The 21,321-nt window shown below is 42.8% G+C and overlaps 1 protein-coding gene across 3 annotated transcripts in view; it reads left to right on the forward strand.

Moving 5' to 3' along the window:
• Positions 1 to 12,855: 12,855 nt before the first annotated feature.
• Positions 12,856 to 21,321, forward strand: part of KLF12 (KLF transcription factor 12) — a 555,324-nt gene continuing 546,858 nt past the window's right edge. For 2 of the 3 annotated variants that reach the window (XM_055426460.2, XM_055426459.2), the window contains exon 1: positions 13,374 to 13,614. The gene's annotated coding sequence lies outside the window, so the exon portion shown is untranslated. Of the gene's footprint in view, positions 13,354 to 13,373; positions 13,615 to 21,321 lie in introns of those variants that run through there. The other variant, XM_055426457.2, reaches the window with a different exon arrangement.

The raw sequence follows: 21,321 nt of genomic DNA on the forward strand, positions 1-21,321 counted from the left end.
GATAGAATTACAAATGGTGTGTGTCTCGATTTTCGCAGCCGACTTGGCCATATGTTTCTTGTCTAGGCGGCTACCCAGCGAACTCATGCATGTGGATAGCAGTTCTAGCAGGCAAGAAGCCATATAAACAATGAACATAACTCAAAATGAAATGAAGAAGGACGCTAATAGCAAATTGTATCCTTGTACAATACTACTCAACCAAACTTTTTTGATGAGTAATTTGGATAAACAGATAGATGATATATAATCATTCCAAATTAAAAAGTCAAGTGTCTGATGAAGGACTACATAGCATTTTCCACTGGAAGATGTGACTGTCCCATTCTCTCCCTGACTTTTGTCTATACTTGTCCTCACTGTAACCACCCTGGAGTCATCCAGGACAGTTCCAAACATGATGCCTGATACACAGTGGCTCAATTCTACAAAATATCTTGTTTATTTTGTCCTTGCAGTAGGAAAGAACTGCTTTCAGACTCAAAGAAATAATGAAATTTAAATTCTTTTTCCTTTCATGTAGCAAATAGAATGTATACTTTCTGTTAGTGTGGGGGTGGGGCAGGTAGTTAATAGAGCTATAGAATTTCATTCATATGGGAACATTTTGATGTGTTAAGAGTAAGTCTTTTGTTTTACTTGATGTTTTCCCTGAGAAAATACAGTCAACCTGCTTAATTCAATGAGAAAAATATTTAATAATTGATGAGGATTTGTGGAGTTGAAAATTGTAAACAAGACAGTATTTCAATACAACAGCTCTAAAATAACTAAACAGACTTCCTATGTTGTATTTATTTGCCCTTTCTGTAGCACCTATCATCTTAATATGCAGACATAAAAGTACCAGGCATAATGTGAGAATGAAAATATTATGATTCCGTCTAATTTTTCTCTCAGTGAGTTAAAATACAATATTCAACCATATATTTATTCCCCTATATTACACTACTTAGTTCCTGAGACTAAAGAATTCCTTATATACTACAAATATGCAGCGATTGATGCAAAATGCAAAGGTGTGACACTCTCTATTAACTCAAAAACCAAACTGCAAAGAATATGCAAATATACAGATATAGTAACAGTAGCTAATGGCCACGCATTTGATTTTCCTTGTCCTGGTTTCATCCTCATTTTTGAAGAAATTATATCCCTTCTCATGATCTCGTGATAAACTGCTGAATTCCTGAGACTCATATTCATCTTGGGTCTGGTGAGGTTATCAAGCTCTTTCATGCCAACAGTATAAATATATTGAAATGATTTCTATCACAACGATTAGTGATAAATTGTACAGTAGCCTTATAATTGTAGCTTTAAAGATAAAATGATGCAAAAGCATCAGATGCCTCAGAGTCCTCATCTATGTAACGGGAATGGTGCTGATTCTCGAATGTTCCTTGAGTCCCTACTACATGCCAGGCACTTTTCTAACACAATGGGATGCAGCAGTGAACTTGCAAGAAAAATCCTCTGCTCTTATGGCATCTCTCTCTATTGGAGGAGTCCTGCAGAGGGGCAGATAGACAGTAAGCAACAAAAATAAAGAAAAATATGTAGTATCCTCGACTGTGAGAAGGGCTCACTGTATCAGTTCCGTTCCATTCAGTCGCTCAGTTGTGTCCGACTCTTTGCAACCCCATGAATCACAGCCCGCCAGGCCTCCCTGTCCATCACCAACTCCCGGAGTTCACTCAAACTCATGTCCATCGAGTCGGTGATGCCATCCAGCCATCTCATTCTCTGTTGTCCCCTTCTCCTCCTGCCCCCAATTACTCCCAGCATCAGAGTCTTTTCCAGTGAGTCAACTCGTTGCATGAGGTGGCCAAAGTATTGGAGTTTCAGCTTTAGCACCAGTCCTTGGATCAAGTGTGCTTGTGGGGCTTGCAACTTAGTTGCAATAGTTGGTGGTGACTGCCCTGAGGAGGTGGCAACAGTGATAGAGGCTGATAGGATTGTTGGTGAGCCCGAATGAATTATGAACAAAACAAAATGCTTTGAGCAGTGTGTGGCACATGTGCTGTGCTGTGCTTAGTCGCTCAGTCCATGTCCAACTCTTTGCAACCCCTTGGGCTGTAGTCCACCAGGCTCCTCTGTCCATGGACGTTCTCCAGGCAAGAGTACTGGAGTGGGTTGCCATGCCCTCCTCCAGGGGATCTTCCCAACCCAGGGATAGAACTCAGGTCTCCTGCATTGCAGGTGGATTCTTTACCAGGTGAGCTACCAGGGAAGCAGGGTTAATAAATGTTAGGTTGAAAAGAGGGTGTAACACTTAGGATTGTTTTGAGGAAAGTTTTTGTTTGTTCTGCAGACTTTCCTCTATTGGCCATGGCTACTTTTATCTGGAGTTTAGAATGGAATTGTATTTGAATTTTGCACAAAAGTTTCAAAAAACTAATTTGTAAACTGGATAAAAATAAAGAACTGGAAGACATAGGTCCTTGTGGATTTGTGGATCAATTATCCACAGTTTGTCCCTGTCTTGAAAAAGGCAGGGGTAGGGGCAGGGAGAAGGAGAGAGGGAGAAGAAAAAAATATATATACAGTTTAAATTATTTTAACTTTTAGCTTCCAACTAATTTGGAAGATGGCTCAGTTAAAACATCTAAATTCAAACCTAGGAAAATACCAGTCTTCAGTAACTGAATTAACTGGGTCCAAACATTTTATTGAACTAACATAGAAATCTCATATATTCCTTTAGACAATTTTTCTTGACAAAAAGTTTATTATTCTAGTAGGTGACTATATTTAGGTGTACTTTAATAGTAAAGAATGAGTTATTCATATTAAAGAAATTAATCGTTCTGGCTAATACAAAAGGAAAATAAATAATCCTAGGGCACCCACAATGTGCCAGGCAATTTGGAAGTTACTTTCCATAAAAAAGTTTTAGGGATTGTGTGTTGAGTGCTGAATAAGGCATTGGTGGGATAATTAAGAAGTGAAAAAAAAAAAAGGTGAAAGTGAAAGTCACTCAGCCATGTCCGACTCTCTGTGACTCCAAGGATTATACAGTCCATGGAATTCTCCAGGCCAGAATACTGGAGTCGGTAGCCTTTCCCTTCTCCAGAGGATCTTCCCAACCCAGGGATCTAACCTAGGTCTCCCGCATTGCAGGCAGGTTCTTTACCAGCGGAGCCAAGTGGTCATGCACAATTCTTGAGAAGTCTCAAAGAGCTTGGTACTCAGAAGGTACATAAGCCCTCATTTATTCTCCACATCTTAATAAGAAGGGGCCATCCCAGGTGTACAGGGAGGAAAACTGAAACCAAAAAAAACAAAGCAAGCTGTCAAAGGTCATTCAAGTGATGAAAACCCATAATCAGTTAGGGACTTTCTGGTTAACAGAAGCGCTTACACTGCTGATTCACTAATATTTGAGTATGAAATACAAATGCAGTTTATATTTATCTTTCTGATTGTGACTTGCTTTTAAAAATTAATGTTCATGTCTCAAAGACATGTAAATTGATAAAATAGAAAGATAAGCCACAACCAGACTATGTCACTGGGTGAAGCTAAACTGGGATTCACATTTGCCTTAGATAAATTGCACAAGGATTAATCTTAAATCGACTACATTATGATTTGTGTACTTTAAAAATCACATTGTGGGGAAAAGTACGTGTTAAGAAATATCACGAAGTCTTTTTTTTTCTTCTGTCATTTATGAAACGGTGTACTTACAACGGCTGTGTCAATAACTTGTCAGCCTACGATGCGTTTTTCTTTTTTTAGTTGTCAGCCAGAATTCAATAGAGAGTCTCAGAAATATAATGGCTTGCAATTTAAGACTAAAACATTAAACAAAATTATATAGTGAAAAAGTAGAGACTGTTAGTGGGCTGTTTCAGATTCCATCTAAGTTGTCCTCTTCCTGTGACTGAACTCTAGGAAGCCACGTGACCTCGTTTTGGCCAATGAGATATAGGCAGATGAAATGGGTGGGGCTTTGAGGAAAATCTCTAAAAGGAATGGGTTTGGCCTTTCGCCCTCTTCCTTCTGTGGAGGGGAAAATAGTTACACATCAAGAAGGCCAGCAGAAAAAGAAAATGAACTTGGGAGCCCTTGGGCACCAGAGAACAGCTGCACAGCCTTGAACTCTAGCCTTGTACCTTTGGACTTGTTTCATTGCAAGGGTGTGAGGCGGGCAGGTATGTATCTTAAGCAGACATTAGCTAGGCTTTCTGTTGCTGCAGATGAAAGCAAAGCAACACTTCATCAATCTAGTGATGTTTCTCCCTCCCTGTCCTCTTCCTTCTCTCATTCTGCCCCTATTTTCATGTTATTTTATTCCCACGTTCCTGGAGAGATTTTAATTGTTTCTGTCTCTCTTCTTCTCTATCAGTTATCTAATTCATTATTTTTAGCTTCCAGTGCCATAGAATTAAATATCTATTTAGACGTCTGACAGCTTTATCGAAAGTAAAAACAAGGATGAATTACATATTTTTAGGACCCCCTTTTTCCCTCTTATTACCAGGACTGAAAATTGAGGCAAAATTTCCTATTTTCCTTCTTTTCTATCCCTTCCCCTAAATACTTAACAAGATGTTGAGTTTCAGAGTTTGGATGCGTAATGTCTTTCACAGCTGTTCCAACACCCATTTCCTATTGTAGCCAGACTCGCATCCTCTTAGCCAGGCTGTGGCAATAGCAGTTTGACAGCCCAAACATCCTGCCCACCAATGTCGCTTTTGTATTTCTAGATTAGAGTTCAATCATTACTAATTAAATGATTAAATCTCAAACCATTCTTGTTTACTATCTTGTTTTTTTTTTTCAAATTTCAAAACACTACCCAACCTGAGCAAGAACACTGGGAAAATAGCACTCTCATAAATGATGGTGTCATGTTAAGCCTGGTAAAATATTATGAAAATAATCTGGCAACGTGTTTCTAAAATAATAAAAACAAATTCATAATCTTTGTTTCAGTTACACTATTGAAACTGGTGGAAACTATCTAAAAGATACTTTTTTAAAAAAGAAAGAAGGTGTTTAATATAAGTACAATTGCAAACATTTGGAAAAACTTGAATGTGGTGGGGGTCAGTAATTTAAATAGATAACAGCAACTCATTATTAGGAATAATAATGATATGGGGACTTTATGTCAAGATAAAAAACATTAATAATAAAAATTGCAATGAAGTGACAAACCCCAAGGTGGAAAGCAGTTACCCATGTAGGGGGACTTCCCAGGTGAGTCTAGTGGTAAAGAACCTGCCAATGCAGGAGACATAAGAGACTCGGATGGCTTTTATCCCTTGGTTGAGAAGATTCTCAAGAGGAGGGCATGGCTACCCACTCCAGTATTCTTGCCTGGAGAATCCCATGGACAAAGGAGCCTGGAGGGCTACAGTCCATAGGGTCGCAAATAGTTCGACATGACTGAAGCGATTTAGCATGCATGCAGGTACCCCTGGAGGGACAGGAGAGGGATGCAACTGGGAGGACCACAGTGGGTGGCTTAGAAAGTACTGGAAAGCATCTATTTCTTAAGTGAGGGATAGGCCAACATGTGTGTGATGTATACTATTTCATATACATGACACACTTCGTGTTGTTAAAAAATAAAAATATCCTACTCATCTTTTAAGTGCAACCTTCTCCCCAGTATTTCCAAACAGATACAACTTCATCCAGAGTATTTTAATTGTACATTGTATTATTGTTATTCATTAGTTTTATCTAAGCTCATCTTCATATGCTTATAATACTGAGGCTAGTCCTTTGCATTCAGCATGAAATTCAAGTGGTATTCTGGAAACCATCTACACATTAGCTGAAGTAAATCGATTCATGGGGGTAAATTTTCATTTGTAAAATTTTAAAAGCCAAGGATAGCTATAGTTCAAATCTGATAAGCCTGAATTTGTTATATTTATTTATTTTTATTTACTTTTACTTTTTTGGCTGTGCTGGGTTGTCACTTCTGCATGTGGGCCTTATCTAGTTGCAGTGAATCAGGATGACTCTCTACTTGTGGTGCATGGGCTTCTCATTGCCCTGGCTTTTTTTGTTGTGGTTCACAGGCTCTAGGGCGCACAGGCGTAAGTGCAGTATATGGGCTCAGTAGTTATGGAGCAGGGGCTTAGCTGTTTTGCAGCATGTGGGATCACATTGTGTCCCCTGCTAGTGTTAGAGGGTCTCCCATGGAGGCAAGGATTGGTAATGGCTTGCCGCTGGGATGGGGGCCCTGGCAGCAGCAGTCCTGGAAGGTGCCCCCTGGTGCAAGCCCTCCCAGAGGTTGCCATCAACCCCACCATCAACTTGCTATATTTAAAACTGTATACTATGTCTGTCACAGAATTATAACTCCAATGTTTGCAACAGAAAAACTTTTGAAGTGCCATTTTTAAAAACAAATTTTCTGTGAATTTCCTTTCTCGTATTGAAAAATTGAGTTTTCATTCAATATAGTATAATTTTAATAAAACAAAAATTAGAGTTGATTGGATAATTCTGAAATGATTAAATATGATAGGGACAATAAAATTAGGTTAAAATTCTTCAAAGCTAATATATGCCTTTATGTACAAACTTTTAGAAGGAAGTTGCTAGAATTAATGATCAAAATTTATCAACACATGCCAGAATTTATTTTTAATATATGCACACAAATAGAAACTCAGGTTTTCTGCTATATTGTATTTTAGTGATGTCATTCTAATTTTAGTAATTGTTTAATAGATTCAACTAGCACTCATTAATTACCTGTGCATGTGTGCACACTAGGTTGTTTCAGTGTGTCCAACTCCTTGCAACCCTACGGACCATAGTCCACCAGACTCTTCTTTCCACGGGATTCTCCAGGCAAGAATACTGGAGTGGGTTGCGATTTCCTCCTCCAGATTTTCCCAGTCCAGGGATCGAATCCATATCTTTTGTATCTCCTGAATCAGTAGGCTAGTTCTTTACCACTAGAATCAGCTGAGAAGCCCCATTAATTACCTACTATGTGCAAACTAGTGTGAAAGGAAGGCTAAATAAAAGGTAGCTCTTGTCCTCAAAGGGTTATCTGTGATAGGGCAGCCAACAAAATTTAATGAAAGCAGAAAGATATAAGTACATTAAGAATAAGTGAGGGAATTGACATTTGCTGGATGCCTGCTCAGGCATACCTCACATTGGTCCAAGTAAGCATGTTAATTGGTCCAGTAATAAATGTTAATCCTTCAGTGTGAGGGAAATATTATTTAAATAGGTAGAAAAATTGAAAATCTGTAAAAGGATAAAAAACCATCTGGTCAGTGGCTGAAGCATTCTTTCCATTATACCAAAAAAAAAGCTCAAGGGTTTCCCTCGTGGTTCAGTGCTTAAGAATCTGCCTTGCAATGCAAAGTTCTTAAGTTTGATCCCTGGTCTGGCAAGATCCCACATGCCTGGGAGAAACTAAGCCCATTCACCACAACTAGAGAAAGTCCGAGTGCAGCAGTGAAAACCCAGTGCAGCCAAAAATACATAAATAAATCTTTTTTTTTAAAGAAGCTGAAAGAAGGGAGAGATGATTTTTTTGATGATGGAGATGCACATATGTGTATGGGGCATCAGAGCATCATTTGGGGGGTATTCCACAGGAGGAAAAAGAGGGGGCTATTGAGTAAAGGGCTTCCCTGGTGGCTCAGCCAGTAAAGAATCTGTCTGCAGTGCAGGAGACCTGGATTTGATCCCTGGGTCTGGAAGATTCCCTGGAGAAGGAAAGGGCTACCCACTCCAGTACTCTTGCCTGGAGAATTCCATGGACAGAGAAGCCTGGCAGGCTACAGTCCATGGGGTTGCAAAAGAGTCAGATACGACTGAGCCACTAACACCTTCACCTTCATTGAGAGTAAAAGCATCCAGGATGGATGGGGCATTATAAGCCGTCCACATGGGCTGGAATGGAAGTATGAGATAAAAAGTTAAGTGGCGCTTTTGAATATCACTGTATTGAATTAAAACTAATTTTTGCCACTTTAGGATTTTTAAATATAGGTATGCAATAACTAAGGTATTGCCGTATAAGAGGAGAAATGGACCAGAAATTCAGAGTTGGGGAAGGAGATAAATGAAAGTGACTCTGAAGGAACGGTGGAAGAGACACATGTAAGGATGCGAGGAAGATTTTAAAGCTAAAATGACCAAAACTGTATTGAGTACAACAAAACAAAGTTTTGAAGGTCATATCTCCCCCTAATTTCTAGATAGCCTTTCACTCAAATCAAAACATGTTGTTTGCCATATTACCAGCTTTCTGCTTTTGTAGTAAGGCTTTCACAAGCCTTTCTCATACTTAAATAGGAAAATTCCCCTTTGGTGCACTTTATTGGCAAAATTGACACAAGAAAAACAGAAATCAGACCCTGAAAACCCAATTGCACATATTCACTTCAGGCTTTAGGGAAAAATCATGATTTATTCTTTAACTTATTTAAAGCTCTGAGAGTTGGACTGTGAAGAAAGTTGATCGCCGAAGAATTGATGCTTTTGAACTGTGGTGCTGGAGAAGACTCTTGAGAGTCCTTTGGACTGCAAGGAGATCCAACCAGTCCATTCTAAAGGAGATCAGTCCTTGGTGTTCATTGGAAGGACTGATGCTAAAGCTGAAACTCCAATACTTTGGCCACCTCATGCGACGAGTTGACTCACTGGAAAAGACTCTGATGCTGGGAAGGATTGGGGGCGGGAGGAGACGGGGACAACGGAGAATGAGATGGCTGGATGGCATCACCGACTCGATGGACATGAGTTTGAGTGAACTCTGGGAGTAGGTGATGGACAGGGAGGCCTGGCGTGCTGTGATTCATGGGGTCGCAAAGAGTCGGACACGACTGAGTGACTGAACTGAAAGCTCTGAGAATTACTTTTATTTTCACTTCAAGTCAGTTCTCATCTTTCAACACAACTTTTACTTCTGAAAATGGACTTCATGCCCCCCAACCCCTGGTTAAAATTATATTAGTGTTAAATCAGCCATGCAGTCTTTGACAACACTGAGCCGATGGCTTAAGAACTTTACATGATAGTCATCACCTTAGACAAGTCAGGCTATGGGACAGGTGATACTCTTAATATGATAAAAGATTTTCCATCACTGATACTAATCGTTCAAAGAGAAGCACAACTGGAGAAGTACAGGATCTGGCAAAAAGTTTCTGCGCACGTAGCATTTACGGTAACAATTTAAAATCTCTAGGCTGCATGTTTACATTGAATTAGGTATATTATTTGCTTTGAGGATGCATGTGAATGGTTCTTTTTTAATGGTTGTTTTTGTTCTTGTTCTTCTCCTGACAAATACGTTAGGGAAAAGAAATCCAATATTTGTATAGGCTATGTGTATAAAAATGTCAGAATTCCAACCTTCATCCTCTTTCAAGCAGTTTTAAAAATATTTATTTGGTTGCATGGGTCTTAGTTTCAGCATGTGGGATCTTGGTTGCTGTGCACCCGCTCTCTGGAGCGCCTGGGCTCAGTGCCCGCCCCGTTGCTCCAGGGATTGTGGGATTTTAGTTCCTTGGCCAGGGATCGAACCCTTGTCCCCCGCATGGCAAGGTCGAGTCTTAAACACTGGGTTACCAGGAAAGTTCCCTTTCATCCTCTTTATATCATTCTTCTGGTATTTGCAATACTAAAGACTAAATAAATGAAGTATAAAAAGTTAGGGAAACGTGTTTGATCCAACTCATCTGGGTTTTAAACAGAATTAAGTATCATAAAGAATTGGCATTTTACATATACTTTCAATGCTGAAATTTTATGATTCTGTAATTTCAACACATTCTTTTATGCAGACAGAATTATACATTCTTGGCAAATATTTTGTCATCTTTACGTCTTCTGACTTTTCACATCCCTGAACACACATGGAAAGAAAGAAGGGACTAAAGACAAAGATGTGCACACATTTTTGCCAGGGTATGTGGACCTGTTTCTTACCTTCCCCCTGTTATTTACACCTTAGTTTCACTTCCCTGGTAAATCAGACAGTAAAGAATCTGCCTGCAATGCAGGAGAGGTTTCAGTCCCTGGCTCAGGAAGATCCCTTGGCGAAGGAAATGGCAACCCACTCCGGTATTCTTGCCTGGATAATTCCATGGGCAAAGGAGCCTGGTGGGCTACAGTCTGGGGAGCTGAAAAGAGTCAGACATGACTTAGGCTAACACTTTCACTTTGTTTAAATCCAAGTTCTATACAGAGATGGAATGACATGAAATGAATTGGAAATGTACACCTATAGGCTTACATAGACACACACATATAATTGTCTCCAGCACTCTAACTCCCAAAATATCCTGCTTCTTTATTCTCTCATTGTTTTCATTCTTCCACTTCCAGCTCACACAATGAAGTGATTCTCCCTCTTAAACTATTTCCTTTTTATATCTGGGGAGTTGCCTTAATTTAACATTTGTATTTTTACTTCAATTTAACAAAATCTGCTAGTTTTCTTCCCCCTAATACTTGGTATACTTCCCTCTTTTAACCACATTGCACAGATTCTAAATATTAACCTTGACCTATCTGTATTTTTCTTATCCCTCTGGTGTGGATTCTTCTGTTATTTTCCATCTTCCATCATTCTATTAGCATGTCCACGGCTGGAGCCGGTAGGGAGGGAATGCAGTTATGGAGTGTGTTTCCTAGCGCACAAGCACTTGCTCGAGAATATATTTATGGTCAGTGCAGCACTCTCAGAGCAAGAACTGCTAGTACAAGGAGTGCCACGATGACATAATTTCTTATAGGATCCTTTCGCTCTTAAACTCACTTCCTTCACTCCCTGCCCCACCTAGAGGAAAACTTTACACTGTTTCTAGCAGAGCCAAGTTTTCCGTTTTAAATACTGTGTGTCTGTTGATGTTCTATCGGTTTTCAAACTTGTCTTTTGACGATGTTTTTAAACAGATGCAGAGGAATGTAAAGGGCTGTTTACCCAGAGTCCAGCATCAAGCTAGGGGTAGGGTCCTGGCCTGGTTTCCCCGGAAGAGACCCCGCCCCACGGAGCACCCCTCAGCCCCCAGGTTCCATTTTCCTTTGGGGGTTCCTGATTCCCTGGCCGCCTCCACGTCTAAGAATGTGGTCTCATCATCTTCCTGCTCCCGATGCTTTCCTAGTCCAAGGATACTTCGCTCAAGGACTGGGGCACAATTATTCGGCCACTTTCACTTATTGGCTTCTTGGAAATCCTAAGAACCAGGATAGACCCCCTCCTCTCCTGCGTCTCAGACGCAGGCCCACTGGAGACTTAGAAGGGGGCTGTGGAATCATCGTCCGGGCTGGAGCACCTAGCCCAATCCTCACATGCAGGAGGAGGCAGGAGGCATGGAACACAACCAGGCAGTGCGCTGCCTTTGTTTTCATGAATAACGCACAAGGGACTCTAGTAGAAGTGTCTGGATAACCGCCACACGAAATGTAGGACTGGGCTTTTTCCTGGCTAGAATGCGTCCTTCGCCCTCATTTCCTGTTTCTCGGCCTCTGCCTCGTTTCTCTTCCCACCCCTACTTCGTGCCACATTTGCAAATCTTTCTCTCCTTAATGTAAACTTCCCCTTCGAGGCCTTCCCACTGCCGAGGTGGTTTCCCACGCGGGGCGGGCTCAGGGGCGCCGTGCCGGGGTGTCCGGCCACCCGGCGCCCCAGCGCGCTCACCCAGCTTTGCAAGAAAGTGGCGCACGCGATCGCCGCCGCGCCCGCTCCGCTCCCAGCGCGCCCGCTTCCGTCCGCTCGCCGCCCTGCCCCCGCCGACCCTTGTGCGCTGCGCTGACCCCGAGCCCTCTGGGCCGCCGCGGGAGAGCCGGGCCGCGCTGCCCGCCTCCTCTCTCTCCCGCCCCAGAATCGCGTCGATCTGCTCCCTGGGGCGCGGAAGCGGGGAGAGAGGGAGGGACCCTCGGGAAGGGCGTCGAGGACTCAGCTCCGGGCCGCTCGCTTCTCCGGGCTCCCTTCTGGGGCGCGGGGCGGGGAGGGCCGGACTCCGCTCTCCCGCAGCCCCTTGGCCGAGATCTACAGCTCCCGCTTCCTGCCCAAATTCCGAGCGAGGGCGGGCACCCCATTTCCCGGGGCTCCGGCACCGGGCGTGCGGCTCCGCCTCGCCCCCATTCATCCCGCCAAGGTGAAGCGCTGGGCGGGAGGACGCCCCCGCCTCGCCCGCAACGTGCGTCGCTAGAGAACCCAAACAATGATTTCCCCGCCGCCTTCCGCACCCGGCCCCGCACGCGCCCCACCTTCGCCTGCGCCCCCCGCGCCCAGGGCACCGCCGGGCCGGGCTGCCCCGGCCGGGACCCCATTGTTGCCCGGCGCGGGCGATGCCCGGAGCCACGGGGGCGGTCCCCGCGAGCGGTCCCGAGCCGCCGGCGGCCGCTGGAGCCGGCTCCGCCCACACCTTTCCAAGTTAGCCGGTGGGTGAGCCCCGGGGACGGCTCGGGCACCCGGACCCCTCCCCGCACGTTTCCACCCGGGCGGGAGGGGAGCGGCGGGGGCGGAGGAGGGGTGGGCCGAGCGGGCTCCGCGCTGTATTTGTCTCCAAATTCCCTTCCTAAGGCAGCCTAGCGCGCTCGGGCACAAAAGAGGGGACTTTCTGGCGGCTCCGCGCGAGTCCGCTCCCGAGGAGTTGAAATCGGGGGTTCCTTCCGCGGGCTCCCCGCGCCCCGCGGCTCCCAAGGCGGTGTTGGCCATGCGTGGGTTATTTTGGGTGCCGCAGCAAGGTGGTGCAGGTGATCGCGAAGCGCGGCCGAGGCCGGGGGGCGGGGGCAGGGGTGGGGCGGGGTGGGGCGGGGTGGAGGCTCCGCGGACCCACCCCCCAAGCCGGCGGCCCGGGCGGCGAGGCGAGGGCCGGGCGGTGGGTGTTGCCTTCTACCTCTGCGAGCGGGGAGGGGTGAGTTTCCCACAGGGGATTTCAACCAGCACACTCAGAGCCCGCCTCCTAATCCTCGGGCGGAGCGGCTCGGGGGCCCCATTTTATGGCAATAAAGCGACTTAGCGCCTGCTGAGCGAGCCCCTCCCCGCCGCCGCCCCCGCCCTCGGCCCCACCCCGGGGCTCGCCCGCAGCGGCGGGGCTTTGTTTCTGGGGAGGAGGACCCGGAGCTCTTTTGTTTGGGGGTTTGGTGTTTTCACCACCCGCCCCCCCCAACTCACCCCACCCGACCCCACCCTACCCCACCCCACCCCACCCCCCCGCGCCTCTCCGGTTTCCTGAGCTGCGGGCTGCAAGGGAGGAGAAGCGGCGTCTTGCAACCCCCTCGGCTGGGCCCCGGGGTAATTCGATGCGGGCCTGGCGAGGCTCCCCACGCTAGACCCGGGCTCGCGTCTCGGCAGCCTCCACCCACCGGCCCACCCTACATTTAGCGCATCATGTGATCCGGGTAAGTCATTTGCAAGTACAACAGTTCCCTGGGTTGCCCCCCATTCATTTCCTGAGAACTGCAGAGAGCAGCTGAGAGGCTCTGCCCGTGCGTGTGCGAGTGTGCGTGTGAGTGTGCGCGGGTGACGCCGTGTGTGTGTGTGTGTGTGTGCGAGCGTGAGTGTGTGCGCGCGCGCGTGTGAGAGCGAGAGAAAGGGAGAGAGAGGGGGACTCTGGGTGAGGGAAAGAAAACAATTTCTCCTGCTCTGCAGCTTCTGTTCAGGTCTGTGCCGATTCCGTTTCTTATCAAAATAAACAACCCCTTCCTCTTTTTTTTCTGGTGCCATCCCAGATCAGACCGTAGTCTCTTAACGTGTTTTATTTTTCTTCTGTCATCTGCTCAAGTTAAATCATTTTGGTTGGTCTGTGTTCTTAAAGGGGGAAAGTGTTGGGAAGCGGGGCGGCGTGGGGGCGAGAGAGGGCGACGCTTTTGCAAAGCAAGTAGCCTTGGTTGGATTCGTGGAGAAGAAAGGAGGTTTCTCTCCCCCCATCCCATTTTTTTTTTTAAAGAACTTATCAAGTAGCGTGAATTAAGCAATATTTTTCAATCCCTAGTGGAATTGTTGTTTGCAGTGTTTGCCTGACAGTTGCCAAGGATGGGAAGTAAAACACTAGGGCTGAATTAGGGGTAGGGGGGAGCTTGTGGAAGTAGTTTGCCCCCAGGGATACAGCGAGTTGGGTGATGAGCTGCCCCACCGGCCGTGTGGGCTGTGGGTGTGCTTTGGAGAGAGCGGAGCGGAAGGGGTTAAAGCGGAGATGACACTGCTGGCATGAATAGTGGCCCTGGTGCCACATGCATTATTGTCTCTGGTCGTAATGATGTGTAACTGTCACTTGCTACAGTGCCTGGTCCCTGGAAGTAGCCGGGGGGCTGACCCGAGGCTGTTATTTTCAATTACGGGGGACCTGGCCGGAGTTGACAAGGGGCAACTTTGCAGGGCCACCCGGGCGGGAAGCCCGCGGAGCCGGCCTGGGAGCCACTTCTTGCCTTTAGAGGAGGACTCGTACTTGACCTCCGCGACATTAGTTGGTATTCGCGTTAGATGCTTCCCTACGGGGAGAGTCAGTCCTGCTTTTCTTGGGCAGAGAACTGCCTATTAGAACTTTGAAAACTTTTATCTTTGGGGAAAAGGGTGGGGTGCACTCAACAGTTCAGTTTCGAAGTGCATTTGGGGCAAAAGCTTGGAAAAAGTACCAATTCCTTTGTTACATGCCCTGCAGCTTCCCAACCCCCTTCACCTTGCGCTTCGAGTTTTGCATACTTTAATAGTAATAGCCTTAATTCAGCTGGTAAAAGCTGACTGTGTTGCGTTAAAGAGTATTAGTACGACGGAATGTGTAATCTGGATAAACAGTTTGCGTGGTTAATATTGTCAGCTCTCTAATTTAACTGTACAGATGGTTTAAGTGTCGCGCTGTATGGATTGTTTTAAGCAATTTCACTGGCTAATAGAATCCTCAGCCGAGCCCTCGGATGTTTTGTTTTAAACCACCTTTAATATTCTCTCAGTTTCCCTGTAAGACCAGGGAGAGAAGCAGCTCTATTTACATTTACTGCGTGTGCATCTAGTGGCTTCGGCAGACATCTGCCAATCAACGGACGTCATTCTGCAAATCCACCTAGACGCCTCCATGCCCTCTTCCTACTGGAGGATAGAGTTGTTTAGCTAAGTAAATGCCTTGAAATGAATTTGGTGGTTTTTAACGGGGGAATAGGAGTGGTCGCTTCGAAGGCTGGGTGTATTCCTTCTAAGAAAGGTTTTTTGAAATTGGCATTCAGCAAAAACAGTGACCCCTCACCTAAAAAATAAAATAGGCTGGTAGTGCTCTTTGTAAACCTCATTCAGATGTTGTTTACATTTTTAAAAACCACATAGAAATGGATTATGATAAAGGGGTATACTTTTAGGCTAGAAAATGTTTAACTTTAGCAGCTTAGAAATGAGATGTTATGTTGAAGGACAAACATTCGGTTGCATAAGTTGTATCTTTATGGCTGCAGCCTGGTCAATTGGAGTAGGTTAAACTCTTTTGAGTTGGGGAGAGAGGGTTTTGAGCATACCAGAATTGACAGGAATCTGTATTATAATTAGGAAAGGGGTGTATTATTTTACCTTATAATTCATAACTACTGTGAAATATACTGAAGCTGGTAAAAGTTGGGTTGGTTTCACAGAACGTTGTAATAATTTATGCCGTAAAACTGTATTATCGTTGTGGGAGATAAAGAAACATCCTTGAGGGGTTTCTGTGTATTTTTGAAGTGTTTCAGTTATTTATCTATTAGTTAGTAGTGCATATTTAAACGAAACTTCTGTCAGTTAAAACTTTATTTTGGAATGCTTTGAATGACTATTTACTGAATGAAAATGGTTGCGCTAATGGGCCCTTTAATATATATGTTTTTCTCCTGAAAATTCCTTTGCCACAGCTGAATGTCCTTTGGGAGAAAATTGGTCCTGGTGTAGCATTTGAGACCTTGACCTTAGCAACTCTTGGCTGGCGCTTGTTTACTACAGCTGCAGCCTATGTGTGTACAGAAAGGGAGGAACTGCAACACTGAAGCGCTCTTTCCCCAGGCAGAGGGAAAAACAAATCAGGATGCCTGACAGTCTTTCCAAAGAGCACCCATCAGGCATGTAATAGTGTTAGTGTTCTGGTCATTTAAAAAAAATATATGTTCCTGGGGAATTACTTCCCAGCCTCCTGGGAAAGGTAAACATGCTCTTCAGCAGACTCAGAGTGGGTCTTAGATGTCACATCCTGAAGCAGGATGCTATGAACGTAATGAAATAATTTTGTCTTAAATGCAGGTGTGTTTTCTAAGATGACATAAGGAGTTGGGCCTCTAGGCCTGTATGAGAGCATTTTGAACTCAGGCCCGTGTTGGTTAATCTGGAGTGTTCAGTATCTTGAACAGTGAAGTGATACTGCTAGCTAGGTGAGCATATAAACGTCTTGGACATTTTCATGGTGGTACAACATGGAATGTATGGAATTTCATGTTTATGCAAATTAACATGAGGTTAATCACGTTAAATTAGGGGGTGTCAAATGGTTTCTTTATATCCTGAGAGTAACGGTTATCTTAGTGTCAACTTCATAAATCTAGCGGTAGATGATTTGTCTATTAATGCAAAATAGTTTGTAATCCACTAGAAATTGCACAAACTTATTTGAAAAGTTATTCTTTCTTTGAATAAGTAAGTTTTCTTACTTGTGCTTCCATGTTGATCCATTAACACGAGCTAAATATTCCAGAAGAGTTTGGTTCAAGAATTGACACCATGGTTATCTTTTTGTTTTTTTAGAATACAACTTTCATTTTTGTATATGATTCTAAAATAGGTTGCTGTGGCTTACCTTTATCATTTACATTTTGAAAATCCCATAGCGTACTATAGTGGAAATATCTGTATTTTTGTCCAGTGTTCATTTATTTTCCATTTGAAGATTTATATTTATTTTTTCAGCCAACAAATTACGTGTGCTTTTCCGTCTTAAGTATGGACAAAATGTAAGGGTAAAATTATTAAGATTAAATCACTGACAGGACCCTATAACCACAGCCTTAACTCATCTACCACAACCAGGGCTCTCAAAATCAAAAGGCAAGTAAACAGATGGGCCTTCCCCTGTGCCCAGAAGGGCAATAGCCTTAGGCTCTGTGAGACCTGCTTGGTTTCTACGTCCCAAGCCCTTCCAAAGAACTGTCTGACTTCAGCTGGCCAGAATTCATTGTCAGGGCCTAGAACGGCCACACCCCATCTGATGTCAGCTTTTGAGTTTTTGCGGTAGGGAACACATGCTGTGGATTAAATGGTTACTTTCTCTATATATTCTCAGTAATTATGTTACAAAAGGATTTTTCGGTTCAGGGTGTTTATTGTCATAAAAGTGGCTACTTGAGTAGTCCTGTTGCCCCATAAAAATTTGTTTTGGTCTGTCAGGAGATTACAGGATACTCACTCAGAATTCTCAGAGATGGTCTTTCTTCCTTTTTTTTTTTTTCTTTTTAACTCAAAGTGATACTTTTCTTCTGTGGCTCATTTGATGGTGTATATTTTTGAATATTTATTAAAAGCAGTTCTGGGGCTGGTCCAAACAGCATTGCTGTTTAGGTTCAGATGCGGCAGTCGAAAGCCCTTGCTGCTTTATTGCTGTGTAGGAGGTGAAAAAATTAGAGAGCTTTCAGAGAGTTTTCCCACCCCCATCAGAGGCCATAGAAGCTGCCACTGTTACAATTTGCTGCCCTTCACATCCAGGAATTGCGTTTCATGTGCTTCAGTCCCCATGCCTAACAGTGTATACACATGGCTTTTCACAATAATTGCTGGCATTATGTGTATGTATGTACTAAATACAACTATAGTCTATTTTAGGTACGTACATATGTATATATATATGTATATACATAGTATTTATATTTATGAATGTGAGTTTTTGTGTTCTCTAGTTATATTGGTATATACCCCATACATAAACTCTATATATTATGACCACGAATTATGGTAAAAAGCCCCCTTCCCACTTGTATATATATAAAAAAGGAAAACCAGGCAAAGTTTTTTTTTTTTTCTTTCAAATTCTATGTTGGGGGATACTACTCTCACTTAAGATTAACAAGCCAACTTATAACAAAACATGAAAACAACCCTGCCCCAAAGAAAACAAAACAACTGACCTAAATGACAAGGAAGGTAAATGATTATAAAACATCAGATAAATAACTGTAAAAGGAAACCTTCATTCATTTCAGAATTGGGTGTCTGCTCAGATTATACATCCTGGAATCAGGACTGATTTAAGTGGCAGAGATACTGCAGCTTGAGTGTTGCTCTCTCAGTTACTAACTCTGGATGACCTTGATTAAATTTTTTAACTCTTTCGAGCCTGTAAAATGGGAAAAACAGCATGCAAGTTTACAGGGTGGTGGTGAGGGTGAGATGAAATAGTGTAGGTAAAAATCACTTTATAAACCTAAGGAACTGTGTGACAAGTGATTTGACAGAAAAATCTCTCCCTCCCCAGCCCCCATCCCCTACCCTAAAAGGATGAACTTTCCAGTCCCTCAAAGTGAGCATATAAATTACACTTATAGAGAAGGAATTTCCGAGTGTGGGTAGAAAACTTCTGGCAGTCAAAGGTCATGAATTCCATTCCTGTCTCACCAGAGATTTGCTCTATGACCTTGAGAAAGTCACTCTTAAAAAGTTTCTATGTAGCTGATATAAGAGTTACTGACTGTTAATATTTATATAATGCAGGTGAAGCATCTGAACTTTTTCCAAGGAAGATACATGAAAATAGTTTCTGTGATCATTTATAAAAAGTAGAAAATAAAGATCAACAAGGATTATTTAGAGATTATAAACCTCCAGACTACTTCTTCAGTGAGTGAACTGAAACCTCTATCAACTGGTCATTAAAAATGCCCTTAATTCTTTTTTTTATGGAATCATTAAATTTGTGCTGTTGTACTATAATTTAGAACCATCTGTTGAACTGCAGATCCCCAGTTAAGCCAGGATTCTGTTGATTAAGCTATGTCTGATTTATAGTTGAGTCTCTTGGTTAGACTCAAACATTGTTGCAATACAGGATGTGTGCAATAAAGAAAGGTAATGATGGGGATCTTAAATGGGTATTTGAAAATATACTGCCCACACATTTTTTTTCATATGCACACATTTTTCTGCCATGTGTATTTTTTTTAAACACACACATTTTGGAGGCAATTAAGAGCAATAATAATTTACATAGTTTTTCATCTGCTACATTTTCTCTAATTAAGAAACACAAGTTTTTTCACACTCTTTGCTCTTAGACTCAAAAGTAGCTCATCAATAGAACTATTTCTGTGTCACACATACACCTTGCCTACCTTCTGTTCATGTTACAACTATCATTGTAAACACCTGTGGGACTCTTTATTTATCATCCTTTGCTTGTAGAATACACTGGCTTCCAGGCTGTAATCTCTGGCTCCATAGCATACGATATTCCTTTTGGTGTAACTGCTCGTTGATTTGTTTTGTCCCTTCCCAATAATAAGCCCCTTGAGAGCAGGAAATGAATCTTCTTCATCGTTACTTTCTTGGCTTCTAACATACTGACTGATCATATAGTGCTAAAGTACTTACTGAAGGAACAGATTGAGAACTGTCCATATGACTATCCTTTTGGTAACTAAGTGCCAAATATGGTCATTTCCTATCTATATCTTTTCATTTCTGGTAAGTATATTCACCTCTGTTAGCCATTCCACAGTTCACTGCATTTTTCTGAACTTTTTCCCTCCTTGTCGTGGAGTTAACTAATGCTGGATTTAAAACCTTAAGCAACCCATCTAGCTGGGCAGGTTGGTTCTCCAAGTCTTGGTTCACTCATTGATAAAGGAAAACAAAAACAAGAATATGTAATGTCAACATTGCGGTATGTTTTTAAGGGTCAAAATTGTGGTAATGCCTGCAAAGCCTCCAATATGTAGAACCTTGTACATATTTTGTTGTAGTTTAGTCACTAAGTCATGTCTGACTTTGCAACCCTGTGGACCTCAGCATGCCAGACTTCCCTGTCCTTCACTGTCTCCTGGAGTTTACTCAGACTCATGTCCAGTGGGTCAGTGATGCCATCCAACCATCTCATCCTCTGTCTCCCCTTCTCCTCCTGCCCTCAGTCTTTCCCTGCATCAGGATCTTTTTTCCAATGAGTCGGCTCTTCCCATCAGGTTGCCAAAGTATATAGGAGCTTCAGCATCAATCCTTCCAGTGAATATTCAGTGTTGATTTCTTTGAGGATTGACTGGTTTGATCTCTTTGCTGTCCAAGGTTGTCAGGAGTCTTCTCTAGCACTGCAGTTCAAAAGCATTAGTTCTTTGGCAGATTTAGTACTCAGTAAATATTAGTCTGCTCAAAAGGTACCAACTTCCAATTATAAGATAAATAGTTCTAGGGATGTAACATGCAACATATTAAATATAATCAACAATGATGTATGTTATATACAAAAGTTGTTAAGTGTAAATCCTGAGTTCTTACCACATCACAGAATTTTCTTATGGTTTTGTATTTATATGAAGTGTGGGATGTTTACTAAATTTACTGTGGTAATCATTTTATGATATATGTTACACTTTAAACTTCTACAGTGTTATATATCAATTATATCTCAATAAAACTGGAAGAAAAGAACTTTAATCTCTTCCACTATATTGATTCCTCTCTTAAAGGCAGCTGTTGACAAAATAACTACTCTGTATTGTGCAACTGCTATAATACAGAAATTAGGCACTGTACTTTTCCAGTGTTAGGTTACTTAATATGTACTTTTTAGTAACCAGGCATGTATAGTTGACTTTCAACTAATCTCCACTTTGAATACAATATGTGGAGACCCCCTAAAGTACCTTTTGTACAGTGGATTTTGACTTAGGAACATCAGTTCAGGGAGGCATCTTTTAGCTCTTGTAAGACGGGGCTGTCTGCCAAGTAGTAGTCTGCCCCCTCCTGCCAGCCATGATTTTGCTGTTTGTGATAATAATTTCAAAAACATTTTGAGAATGTTGCTGCTCTTTGCCTTTCATTAACAAACTGAGTAGAAAAAAAGGGAAACTGAAATTCCTGCTTCTGGTTGTAAGAAGACCAAACCAAGTGTTCAGTCTCTGTGACTGTGCTTTTGGTAGCTAAGTGTCAAATATCCTGGTCATTTCTTATCTGTGCCTTTTCATCTCTAATAAATATATTCACTTCTCTTAACCATTTCACAAATTCACTATATTTTTATGAATTATTGTTCTCCTTATGAAAAGAAGCCCAGTTGAGACACACCTAAAGAAATCATTAGGTGTGTTGAAAATTGGTGAATCTTTATTGAAAATGTTTAATGGAGGTAAACTAATAAATTGTAAAAAAATAAGATGACAGAACAT

The sequence above is a fragment of the Moschus berezovskii genome, chromosome 13 (assembly GCF_049115385.1).
Source record: "Moschus berezovskii isolate FMDL1 chromosome 13, NW_MosBer_1.0, whole genome shotgun sequence".
NCBI lineage: Eukaryota > Metazoa > Chordata > Mammalia > Artiodactyla > Moschidae > Moschus > Moschus berezovskii.